Source organism: Tigriopus californicus, chromosome 12 (assembly GCF_007210705.1).
Source record: "Tigriopus californicus strain San Diego chromosome 12, Tcal_SD_v2.1, whole genome shotgun sequence".
Lineage (NCBI taxonomy): Eukaryota > Metazoa > Arthropoda > Copepoda > Harpacticoida > Harpacticidae > Tigriopus > Tigriopus californicus.
Genome location: NC_081451.1, coordinates 17,560,006 through 17,573,768, shown reverse-complemented (window position 1 = coordinate 17,573,768; position 13,763 = coordinate 17,560,006). Strand labels below are relative to the sequence as shown.

The 13,763-nt window shown below is 39.9% G+C and overlaps 1 pseudogene; it reads right to left on the bottom strand.

Annotated features, from left to right (window-relative positions):
- Positions 1–10,009: 10,009 nt before the first annotated feature.
- LOC131891321 (cytochrome P450 6B1-like) lies at positions 10,010–11,413 on the bottom strand (annotated as a pseudogene).
- Between the last annotated feature and the right edge of the window lie 2,350 nt (positions 11,414–13,763).

Sequence of the window (13,763 nt, the reverse complement as noted above, 5' to 3'; positions counted from 1 at the left end):
AACAATTGTGAGCTCGAGATCTCCCACAATCATGACATTTGACACTCTTCTCCAAGGGGAAGGAAGCCTTCAAAGTTTTTACTCGGGGCCTCGGATCTCTTGTTTGTCCATGATCCCATTCATATCCCCTATTAGTAGGAATCGTATCGCAATATGCATGCATGTTGGTCGATTTCTTTGGGTGTGAATGATTGCGATAGAGAGTCGATCACATTCAGGAACTAACGAGATACATGTCGTTTCTGGGGTTGTTTTGGGTTGATAGAACTAAGATAACGAAATGGGGATGGAATTTGCCTCCAAGATAACCTTCTGATTCTTTATAAAATCCACAATAATCGTCCCAACTCTTTGGTCTTTGTATTGTCAGGATGGAGTATCTTGATTGAAAAATAATTGTCATATGAATTTACGTTTCAAATTTGACTTTTGATTGTAGCGCTATCGCTTTTCTTTGGCTATCGACAGAAAGGAGGCTTTTACAAACGAAATTGAATCACCAACGGAAATTATAATTCCAACGTGAAATTCAACAACAATGAGTCAAATGTAAATTAGACCCTCTGGTGCAAAGCAAAAGAAACAGATGTAAATTTTATTCATTGAAAAAAAAATGTAAATGAGTCTTTAAAAATTTGACCATAGTCCAAGGCACTCTGTCTAGGTTTAAATTTCTTCCGGGGGCTTTACCTTCTAAAAGTTTCCAAAATTAACCCTAACATTGTACGCATGAACTGCAGTGGTCTAAATTCAAATGAGTATTTTAAAAAAGTGCTTGACAATTTAAAAACAAAAGATCTTTTGATCATGGTTTCCTAGTGTCAGGCCTTTCGAAATATCAAGTTTTTTGCAAAAAACACGTCCGCAAAATTGTCGATACTTGATTCAATGATGATAATATTAGTGGATAATGATGTCAGCCTTAGGACTTGGTAATGATCCTTATCCTAAGAAGTAGTTAATCCGGATTCTTTGGCCAAGGTTTAGAGTTCTGCTAATAAATTGATAATAATAGTCTAATTGTATTAAGATTATTATTATTAAGATTATTATTATTAAGATTATTATTATTAATAATAAATTGGGTTTCTGAGCTTGGCAGGAAGCAATTCATTTAGCTCATTGTTGACAAGGTTTGTTGGCCAGGTGTTTGAAAAATGAGCAGCAAACCTAGAATTATTTATTTGTTCATGTGGGGTCTTTATTTTCAACTATGTATAATAACTAGTAGAGCTCATCATAGTAAGAGAGTCCGAACAAACTGATCTATTGGTAGGTTTCGTGTCTCGACATCCACCAAGTTGCAAAGAGATTTGACAAAGCCCATCAAGCATAGAGTAATCCTCTAGAATAGACAACGCGCCGCCACGACGGAAAAAAGAGGGGGCCAATCTGCTCTTCTCTATGGCCGTAGATTCGGATTCCACTTTGACGGGGGGTATAGGTCGACGCCACCAGAACACAGAAGGAGGAACCGAAGTCAACGGGGATGCGCAGTAAAAAGTACAGTACCATGTAACATGACGGAAGAAGGGAAGAACGGAGGAAAAGATCCGTGACCAGAAGCAAGCTACATTTTTCACCCAACAACGGAAATTGTAAGGAGAATGAGTATGGGGACTAATGTACCACGGATGTCGTTTTCCACATTCCAGTCTACTTTTGATTCAAGTGCAATCCCAAGTGTAGTTCAGTTTACAACAAGTCTTTCATTATCAGTGGCAAAGATGCTTTCAAATATTGAAGATGAGTTGTGTTAGAGCTCCTCAATGTTACTTGGTTGTCATGGCCAGATCAACAAATACGAAAAGAAAATCTCAAACGTTTAGGTTTTACATTTGTTTGAAGAAAAGTAATTGAACCCCGCCAATAAAGACCACAATTAAACCCATCAATCAACGGAAAACGTCCCCGCCGACCAATAAATCCCGAAAAACTGCCCTGGGACCAACCCATTTGCCAACTGAGTTAAGGCTTAGCCGTTACCCTGAATGACCATCCGCTCACTCCGAGGTATGAGCTTTAAACAACCAGACCTCTGAGTCCTGAGTCCAGTTTTTTTAAGCCAAGGAGTGAATGTTAGATCGAGAAACAGTGGTACTATACTACATAAATTGGATAATTGGATCTTTTCTCGATCAAAGACTCACTCCCAGGCTTTTAAAAACTGGGCGCTGGACTCTCATTTACTAAAACAACAGGCCTCTGGACTCCTTTTTATAAAAATAAAAGGCCTCTGTGCTCTCATTTGTTGATGAGAGCTGGTCTAAGACGATAGTTTTCTCCGCTCCAGCTATGTTTCCTTCAGACATCTCGGTCGTCTCACGCCTCACGTTTGAGACTGCCAAGTCAAGCTGACCGGAAAAGCCCATCAGTTTGAAGTTCAAGTGCAAATTTGGACAAGTCCCATTCTCTATCACCCTAAATCCTGTAGCCCAGTGCAACCTTCAAGGATTGGTCGGACCAGTCTTGGAAATAAGGACGGACATTAGAACACTTACAACATGACATTGAAACACTAGACGTTATTGCACAATTCATGTTAACAGACATACAAGAAGGCATCTCAGAACAAAACAATGTGTTAGACTATTTTTCAAGTCTATGCTTGCCCTTCAAATTGGCTATCCTTGTTGAAAGAGACACATTTCTTATTGCTTTATTCAAATATTCAAATGCACGCAGGAGCTCAGCTTGTCCAAGTGTTACTAGAACATCTTTGAGAATTTGATTGCAAGAGTAATTTAACAAGTCCAATTTTGACACTTGCGACTGCACTTAAACTTCTGCTTCAAGTAAGAATTAAAAATGCCAGCCCTTGGTCTTGACTTGCAACATTCAACCTCTCTCTCTAAGTCTGACTTGAAGGATGCTACTGGATCAACAAGGCTTACGTATTCCTCACGAATATTAGAGGGCAGCAAATTGAACGATGACGGAGCCCGAGAAAGAAGGGAAGTGGACTTCATTGTTCGAACTAAAACTGTGGGAAAAGTTACTATTTATCTATTTTTTATATATTTCATACTATTCAATAAATCGATTCCTTGACTACTAAGACTAGCCTGGATTCTTGAAGGCTTGAAGGTGCTCTCAAAATGCACGTCAAGCCTCTACGGCCACTACAATTAATCCTAAAACCTTGGTTTGGACAAAGCTCGTGAATGCTTTTGACAACGTATATTTTAAGTTATCTTTCGCACCCTCTCTGAATACTGTACAGTTCCATCCTTTCAAGTCTTTCCCAATAAGAGAGCCTTCTCATACCTTCGATGTTCCTGATAAAACGGCATTGAACCCTTTGCAAACCAGCTAAACTAATAGGGTACCCCACGTGGTTTCGTGAACGCAACTTGTAAAGAGTTAGCATCATGGTACTATATCTGGACTTGAACCTGCGATATGGACTCTGTGAAGTAAAAGGCCATGATCTACACTGCCAAAGTTGCTTGTACTAAAAAAATGTGCATATATACACTTAAGTAATAACAGTAGGCTAAAAGGTCAACATGATTTTCTGAATTTAAACCAACTCTTCTTTGTTGGGATCATATATTGTGAATATGAAATTAAATATAAGGGATATTTTATCGAACTGTTGGAGATTTCATGCTCAGATGTTGTAAAGAAGTCTGCGACAGAAAAGGAATGAGTAGTGATGATGGTTTCCTATTCGATTTTAAAAGGTACTTGAAAAGGTACTTGCAAGGTAGATCATGGCCTTTTAGTTAACAGGCTCCATGAGATTGGGATCCAAGGCAAGGTTCTCAATTGGCTAAGGAGTTTCATTTGTGGTAGGAAACAATTAGTTAAGGTTGAGGGATCCCTTAGTGACATACATGATGCCAAGTCGGGTGTCCCTCAGGGCTCCATTTTGGGTCCTCTCCTTTTCATCATCTTCATTGCTCCGCTTCAGAAGCTTGGTAGTAGTAAAGTCAGTATCTCTTCTTATGCTGATGATACAAAATTGGTAGTTGGTAGGAATGGTCCGGTTGTCTGGCAAAGGTCCTAGACCAAATTTATTCCTGGGTTGCTGCGAGTAACATGGCCTTGAATGGAATGAAATTCCGTTCAATGACCTTTGGGTCGACGCCATTAGACACTCCACTATTAGATGATGAAGATAAGGACATTGAGCAGGTCTCATCCATGAAGGATTTAGGTGTAGTCCTCCAAGATAATGGAAAGTTCGATGAGCATATCCAGTTCAAACATGTGGTTGGATATATCGCACGTTTAAGTCTAGAGATCTCGATGCTTACTATGTACAAGCCCATTTGTCCAGACGCATCTTGAATATGCCTCGCCCATTTGGGCTCCAAAGAGTTCAGCAGGTTTGCAAAAGGTCGAACAAGTCCAAAGACGTTTCACTGGGAACATCACAGGAATGAGAGAGCTCTCGTATTGGGAGGGACTGAAAATGTTGGGACTGTAGAGTGTTCTGAAAAGGTACGAAAGGTATCTGATACTGTACGTTTTCAAAAGCATCCATGAGCTTTGTCCCAACCCAGGATTTAGGGTCAATTCCAGTGACCGCAGAGGCTTAATGTGCGCTTTGAGAGCACCTTCAAGCCCTCGAGAATCCAGGGTAGTAAGAACATCGAAGTCCACTTCTCTTCTTTCTCGGGCTCCTTCATTGTTCAATTTGCTGCCCTCAAATATTCGTAGGGTTTATGCAGGGGTTAATCCAGTAGCAAGATTTAAGTCAGACTTGGACAAGTTTTTGACTAAAATTCCGGATCAAACTGAAATTTAAGGGTTGGCCAGATCAGCCACCTCTAATTCGTTGGTCTATCAAATAATGTATATGAATAAAAGTTAAGTAAAATGAATAATCTTCTCGTCTTGAATTGCTGGGATTCCAATTCCGGTAGCGGTAAGGAAGTCCGCACCAAAAAAAAAAAAAAATTAAATATACAACATTAAGCTGAGTTCCCTTGTAAGGTTTCAGGATGTGGCACTTCTTGTCCCAGATACTTCAGCTAAACTATGATATTGCAATTTGGTATTGTTTGGACTTGATTCAATTGAAATGTTGATTAAATTCCATCATATTACCTTAACCTTTTAGTGATTAAACCACACCATAATCAATAACTTTCAATAACTGTCATAATCATGAAGCTACGATAATTTTAACTTAACTATGATATGTTTCAGTACTTGGACCAAATTTTGACCAAATCTTCGCCAAAAGTGTTCAGTTTAACGAAGCACCTTAATCTTCACATATTTGTTGTGAGTTCAAATTTGTGTGGTGTGTAGGGATTATGTATGTATGTATGTATGTATGTATGTATGTATGTATGTATGTATGTATGTATGTATGTATTGGGCTCAGTTATAGTTTGTAAATTACAAGAGAGTGGAGGTTAATATATATATGGATGAGAAAAGTGAGACCCAATAAAGCCCTTAAGCCATAGGGCTTGTTTTCAAGGGGATGTGGTGTGTGATAAAGAAATTATAGCGCGTTTAAGCGTCTCAGTTCAGGTATTGTCAATTGATGCAATGCCTTTGAGGCTTCGGACGAGAAAGAGAGGCCCACCTCATCGGAACCAGACCACAAAGCCTTACTCTAGTTTGGCTTCAGGTGGAAGCAGGATCGCGGATGCCAGTGCAAGAAAAACAGTGGTTAGTGGAGCATGAGGTGTAATAAGAGCTAGTGATTGACTTCGACAAACGGCCGACCCATTGCTTTACCGAGTCTTTATCTGAGAGGTTCATTTGAGAATTTCTCTTTAAATTATGATCATTCCACGTTTTTGGAAAGAGGAAGTGTGGCAAGTTTTGGAACCAAGATTGTCGGTGAAATGGTAGGATGAAAAACTCCCCTGCTCGCTTGGTTTTGCTTTTGAATAAATTCACGACAGGTGGAACATGACTTTTCAAACATTTTGCCATATACTTGAGTTGATGAACTCTTACTGAGTCATTAATCTTTAAAATGTTCAATCGCTTAAAAATCTCACTTGTATGGGCTTTTCGTTTTGCGCCCACTACCCAACGAACGGCACTTTTTTGCAACGAGACTAATCCTTTCATGGCAGAGGAATGTCCAAAGTATTCGATACCATATTCTAGTCGCGACTTTATCAACGCATTGTATAAAATCTGCCTGATAGTAGTCGGAAGCGTGTTTCGGGCTTGGAAGCAAGTGAAAAGGCTTCGTCGAATTGATTGACCTATTTCTAAAATTTGAGTCTTCCAACTGAGTTTGTCATCAATGTATAATCCTAAAAATTTTGTCGTTTTTTCTGGGTGTCTCCACCCAACCTGATTGATACAATGTCCATTAATTATTATGTTCAGGTTATAAAAGGCGTTATTAGGACTAAACAAAATTAACTTTGTTTTGGCAAGGTTAATCGTCAACTTATTGATCTCAAACCAGTCTGCAATGCCGACTAGCCATTGACTAGTTTCGGTTTCCAATGTAGGCAAGTCAGTGCTAAAATGCTGAAGAGTCGTGTCATCGGCAAACATTGTCACTTTGAAGTTTGTTGCTAGCGGGAGGTCATTTATATAGATTAAAAACAGTAGTGGTCCTAGTATACTGCCTTGTGGCACTCCGCACGACACTTGGGCATATTCTGAATATAGGCCTTCAATTTCTACTCGTTGAGTTCTGTTTGTTAGATAGTTTCTTACCCAACGCACTATATTTTGGCTGTATCCATACTTGAGGAGTTTTGCTAGTAAAATGTTATGATCGACTGTATCAAATGCTTTCTTTAAATCGATAAATACACCAATTGAGTACTTGAACTCGGAGTTAAGGGAAATGTTTTGCAGGAAATTATGTATGGCATGCATGGTCGAGTGCTGTGGACGAAAGCCAAACTGCACTTCAGTAAGATGATGGTCGTTAAAAGGGTTAAAAATTTGTTGATAAACAACTTTCTCAAGAACTTTAGAAAGTGATGACAAAATGCTAATTGGACGATAGTTAGCCATATCACTAGGATCTCCTCCTTTGTACAAAGGAAAAACCTTGGCTGATTTCCATCTCGAGGGAATAAATCCGCTAATTAACGAAGACGTGATAACCCGAGCAAAAGGACCAGCAATTTCTTGTTTGATGCCTTTTAAAACCATATTGGATATGCCATCGATTCCGTTACTATGTTTTTTAGGTAACTTGTCGATAATTTTTAAAACTTCTAGTCGAGTAACAAACTTAAAATAATACGCTCTGGGGGTTGAAGATGAGGGGATGAAATGGCAACAATTTTCTGTGGCATGCTTAGGCAGATTGCGACTAAGGCTTGCTCCTACTTGGGAAAAATGATTATTAAATGAATTTGCAATCTCTTGTTTTTCAGTCACCTCTTGATCATGTATTTTTAGCTTGCCTATCGTCTTACTCTTTTTGGGAGCGTATCCTAACAAACGTTTTGCCCCTTTCCAAGTTTTATTAGAATTTCCGACGTTCTCTTTAAAGTAATTTCGCCAATAAAGCTCCTTGGCACGTTTAACAAGTTTGTTGTAAATGTTGGAGTATCTACTAAAATTACATTTGTTCTCTTTACTTGGAAATTTCTGGTACGTGGAAAGCAACTTTTGCTTCTTTTTCCGAGACTTCAAAAGGCCATTTGTTATCCAGGGCTGTATTTTTTGAGTCGACTTATTTGGTCGAGGGTTTTGGAGTGGACAAGAAACATGAAAGGCTTGCTCAATTTTGGATATGAATTCTTCAAAAGATTTTTCAGCGTCATTTCGTGGTAAATGCCATTGTATTCCGTGGAGGGCTTTCCGCAAAGATTTGATGTTGTTTTCCCCTGTCATTCGCCGTGGGGGTGAATGAACAGCAGGGCGTTCGATGCGTTTTTTACCAAGGTTAACAAAGAGACCAAGATGATCGCTAACATCACATAATAAAATGCCACATTTGGTACTGCAATTGCTATTGGTAAAGATATTGTCGATCTGAGATGAAGTTGTCATCGTTATTCTAGACGGTTTGTTAATCAATGGGACTAAATGGAAGCTTATCATCAAATTGTTCAATTTCGTGCTTTTAGAGTTATCTTTCAAAAAATCTGTATTAAAATCGCCGCAAACATACAATGGTTTTGTTTGGCACATAGAGCTGACTCGATCTAGTTCTCTAGCTGCATCATTAATATTGGAGTTAGGTGGAATATATACTGATAAACAAAGTTCTCCGTAGATTCCATTCCGATAATTTCGCAATCAGGTGTTATTAGATTTAATTGGGCGCATTTTGTATATGAAAGAGACTCATGTATTAGAAAGCCAACCCCGCCTCCTCGTTTTCCAATTCTAGTTTCAAAATCCAATTGATAATGATCAAATGACAAGTTAACTTTATCAACTTGCCACACCTCCTGCATTGCAACAATTTTTGGTTTTTGTGTTTCAAGGAGATCTCTTACTTTCGACTCGTTACCGACAATGGATCTTACGTTGATCGAAATCAGCCACTGCTCACCTATTTCCAACGCATCCACATAGCCAAGGTCGTCAAGAACAGATAGGTTTTCCTCGTCCACCATCATCCTGTTTGATTCAAGCATTTACTCCAGCAGCACGGCTTTCCAAATCTACCCACCTTTCGCCATGAAGCAACCAACACAAATAGAACCAAGAATAGAGTGAAAAGACAAACAACGGAAGAACATGAACGGGAAAGAGGAAGGGCTAGACAACATTGAACGATACAAATAAGATTCATAACGCCGAGCTTTCAGATCTCGTAACCACGGTTTTAGGAGGAGCCTCCTTGTCCGTTCTTCCTTTCTTCTTTGTGATATTAGCATCCGTCGAAACTGGTGTGGTGGCTGATGATAGCGATTTTCGCTTTAAATGCGGAGAGAGGCTCTGATCATGATCACCTTCGGCGTTTAGGTTTGGAGCGGCACCCAGGAGGACGCTATCCATTATTCCTGTTGGGGGCTTATCTTGGTCCGCATTTTTGTTCGCAACATTCGAGGGCACCCCCAAAATTGACTGATGTTTCGCCTTATTCAAGGATTGAGGGTACCCGTTCTCTTTGGTGCAATCCTCGAAGACAACAGAATCGTCCGATTCCGAAGTTGGTTCTTCTGCCTCTTTTTGCTCTTCTTCCATCTGAAGGACAGGGAGTTTGGTTGCTTCGACAAGTTTTTGGGCAGACGGGCAATTTGCCTTAATGTGACCTTCTTGTCGACAAGTGAAACACTTCGGGATTTGATCTCGGTGGTATATCCGGATCTTTTTTAAACCAATTGACACAAAGTCTGGAACGGCACCTAAATTTGATACCAATAGCCTCCGATGCCCATTTGTTAATCCGCTCAAGCGGGGGTCTTGAAATTTTCCAAAATATTCCTTTTCTATTTCACCCAATGGCTTTGCGAAGGATGTTATAGCGTTGAGCAACTCCTCATTAACGACCCATCCTGGGACGTTAAAAAACCTCATGTAAGAGGCCGAATTGCCGCTCCGAATGGAAAAGAGCCACATCCTACCAGCCACTTCTCTTTGGTAGAATATCTTGTCTTCAAAACGAGACTTTATATTCAAGGGTCGAGCTGTTTCAACTTTGATGGAGCGTTGAACACTACCCCCACCGAGTTGAACAAGGCCGATGATTTCGGATCGTTGCAATCTTAACTCATCGAAGAGGAAATCTGCGATGACCTTATCAGTTACTGGGGCACCTGGGTTTTCGTGACACTTGAAGTCCAATACCAAAGACAATAGGTCGTCCTTTGCTTTACGAGCTTCAACATCTTTGGCCAAGCTGCCACAGCTTACTATGCTCGCATAAGCACGAGTGTTCAATGATGATGGTGTTTTCATCTTTGGGGCCTTTCGGGCCCTAACGGGCTCTTTTCCGCACAAAGGTTAGCACCCTCGAACCCAGAAATATTCACGGTTCGAATGAGCTATCGTGAGAAGAGATTTTGTCCCGGTTTTTTAACTTGGAGATCTAAATCTCGGAGCACAAAAAATCAACGCTGTCAACTAGTTGATCAGCAGTCACTTTTTTATATGATATTTTTTATATGATATTGGCACCCATCCTTGCGGCCATATCATCGATTTCAGCCATGAGACGGTCCTGGACGTCAGGATGAGTGGCCACCAAGTAGATGACCATGGAGAGGAGGGCACTGATGGTGTCGTACCCGTCAATGAAGAACTGAACCAGGTCCGACTAATCATTGTGTCCGTCATGAATTTGGCCGCTAAAACTTGTCTCTGTCCTCAAAGGTCGTGGTTCTCGGCCTCAAGGCTCTGGTCTTGTATCTTTATCATAAGGCCGAATGTAATCCGTCATGGATATGAAGAAATTGGTGGGCTTTGGGTTGAAGATGGCCATATTAAAGAATCAGGCGAATTTGGGCATTGACATGGCCAGAAAACAGCGCCAAACGCTGAAGAACTTGTTGCCCTTGGTCACGATCTCGTTCCAGTTGGATTTGAGAATCTGAAAGTCCCTACTGAAAGCAATACGTCCGATGCAATCGATGGCATAGTGTCCGGTGAGTTTATCGATGTCCACCTCGCCATCTGGACATTTATCCATGGCGTCAAAGGCAGGAGCGATGATTTTGGTGCCAATGTTCTTGATGTTCTTCAAGCTGAAGGCCGGTGTGATGCTCGTTCGCAAGGATCGCCATTGCTCTCCCACTGAATTGGACAGACCCAACTCGTTGATGGGCATTTGCGCTAGTTCCTTAGGGAGGAATCCAAAATCCTGAAAATGGTCGAAATCTTTGACCAGAACTTGCCTGATCAGATCTGGATCCTTGATCAATAACATAGGCGAGGCACAGTAGTAATAGATTCCAAATCTAGAATACCAATGTTTAGAATAGGTAAAGATGTAAGCCTTTATATCTTTTTCATGTTTGATTTGCTTGCTTCGAATAATTGGCACGATCTTGGATAAAATCTGGCAGATCTGGAAACTTTTCTGGAATGCCAACTTCTAGTTTGAGCTCTTCAATAGGACTAAACAAACATCTTTTAGGGAAATGATGACTAGGGAGGCACTAGCACCATTATAATTATCAATACTGAAATATATTCTTCGGTCCTTGAGTTAAGTTCCACACCAAGTGACCAGGAAAAAGTCGTGCTCTGACCAATTATTCGTTACGTTAGAAAATGCCGACCTTTTTCTGAGTTGTGCTTACTTTCGATCTCGAAATTGGTCGTAGACATAACTGTGGAACGGAATCATTGGCTTGGTCTGCATAACTATTTCCTTTGTGTTTCCAAAAAGCAACTGAGGAGGAATGGAGAACAGGCCTTATTTCTCGAAAACACCGTACTTCTTGGTCCAGCTCCAATATTGGTAACCAAGGAAGACGATTAATAATCGTATCCTTTGAAAGAGTGATAGGACCCCGAGAGAACTCGCAATGCCATTCAAGATCCCACTGAAAACACCCATGAAAATGCTCAGTCGTTTCAAAGGACACTGACGCACGTAAGTAACATTGAACACCTTAAATAACACAAAGCACGCATGCTCGAAATGCAGTACAGGGCAGGTTTGTCCAATTTAATTCACAGATTTTCTAGGATAATTGTCATGTCATCTTAAACCTCACTGTTTATATTCTAGACGATTTTCTCCGGCATGAAAAGTCAGACGATTTGTTCCAAATTTTACTGGGCAGACAGATGACCATGACATTTAGAACAGATCCAAAATAAAGTCTCTGAACGCTCAGGTCTACTTTAGAGGGCAGACAAGCAGGCGAGTTCCTTGTCGCAGAAACATTTTGTTTTTGCAAGACAATTCAAGCCAAATATGAATTGTGATTTGCTAACTGATCACAAAATATAAGATGTGGATTTAAATCATTAAAACCCTGCACCATTGATTTAAGCATGTTTCAACAACATCAAAAGACATTTCTTGGATCTCAAACCATATTGCACTTAATTCCAGTTCCACTATCAAGTGGACCCTGTCAACCCTGATGACTGTGCACAAGATCCATTGTGAATTGCAAAAACGAGTGAACAAGTGTGAGTTCTGGCTAATTCATTAATTAGCCAGAAATTGCTTTCATGGCGCTGTTTTTTTTATATTGTTGCCTCCCTAAGAATACAATTGAAAAAAGTGACCAAGGTGCATTCTCCATTTGATTGATAACAATTAAGTGAAATATGGAAGATATAGTTCAATCATTTTTTTGTGTGGAATGCCAATCCCACAGATGAACCCGCTTGATCAAAGCTGAAAAAGGGGTTGAGAGCACAAATTCAAACATTGCAAGGTTTTTTTTTGAAAACAAGAAACCCAGAAGAACAAGTTTAATGTTGGTGACATTTTCAAGGAGAGTCCATAACACAAAACGTATTTAAGCACAAATTAGGTAATTTCAACTTATCTGGATCATTGCATGCATTGGCCTAAATTTTCATGAAGGTTATGACATATTTTATTGATTCAATGGTATAAAGTCACCATGTTTGCTATAGACTTGTCAAACTCAAGAATATCGCAGTATGATGACTAACGCCTCACGAAACCTCTAACAGTTGTGAAGGCGAAGGTACGACCCATCTACCACCCATGTACGACCAAAAACCCAAAACAATCACAAGAAAATATATTGTCGGAACAAGGTTCAGTGAGACATACTTTGAGGCATTGCGAAATTCTCAAGTTTGATAAGTCAATATGTAATTTTTTATACTGAAGAGTGGAAAAGAAAGAAAGGAGCCATTTCTGCATAAGCTTAAAATTTTCAAATACCTCTCCCCAACCCTCCTGTTCTCATGATTTTGTTCAGAGTTGGGACAAGTCTCTGTGCTTCATGCAATAATTAAAACGCTGATCTACCAAAACGGACAATATGTGCATTGCGTTTGAATCCGGTCTCTAGTTAGACCGAATGGAATGAGAGAGGATTTGTTTGTCCCCCGAGAAGAGGTGTTAGGTATTCATGCACTTGGAACTAAGACTATATGACTTGGAAGCACATCGCTGTGAGGGCAGAGGAGGTGTTGGTGACGGTCTCCGAGATCTCATAGTACAAAAGAAAATAGCGAAGTTGTAAAACTAATTTTCGCGGGCACTTAATAGCCATACTTATAGCTATATTTAGTTTCAGAAATGAACACGGGCTCTCAAAATGGCTTCCTTATTCTCCTGTGCTCAAGAAGGAACTAAATTGTACAAGAATAAGAACCAAAGCGAAAAGGTATCGGGAAGGAAAAATAGGCATAATAATCACGAAACTTCATAAAGGACTTGACAGAAGTGATGTTGCGTTCACTTTAATCCTTTTCGTCTTGTAGTTTTGTTGAGTTTGTTCCAGATTTACGCAAAAGAACTTAAAGCCCTAATCAAACCTCTCGATCAAGTGTTGGATCGTACATTCGCCGATTCGTCTTCACAACTTAAGTGAACTGACATTCACGCATTGCGATAGTATTAGATCCATCTAGCATAACAATCTTATCATCAACCTTGGCCATGTTTTTTCTAATCCGCCTTAAAGGAAGATGGTTTGTTTCCTTTAAGTTATGCAGACAGAATTGGTTTGACCCACAACCAATCTACTTCATGGAGTGGTTCGAGAAGGAGTTGGCAAATTTGTTAAACCTTGCGTAGTCTTAGTTTGGCATGTCAATAATTGTTTACCGATGAGTTCTGAAACCTCAAAAGGTCAAGAAAATCTTGTCTTCAATCTCTGTTCATTCTTATTCAGCTTGTTGTGATTGATGGAAAAATGAATCATTTCAGAAGGCTTGTTTAGGATAATTTTTACATTTCAACTCTTTGTTCA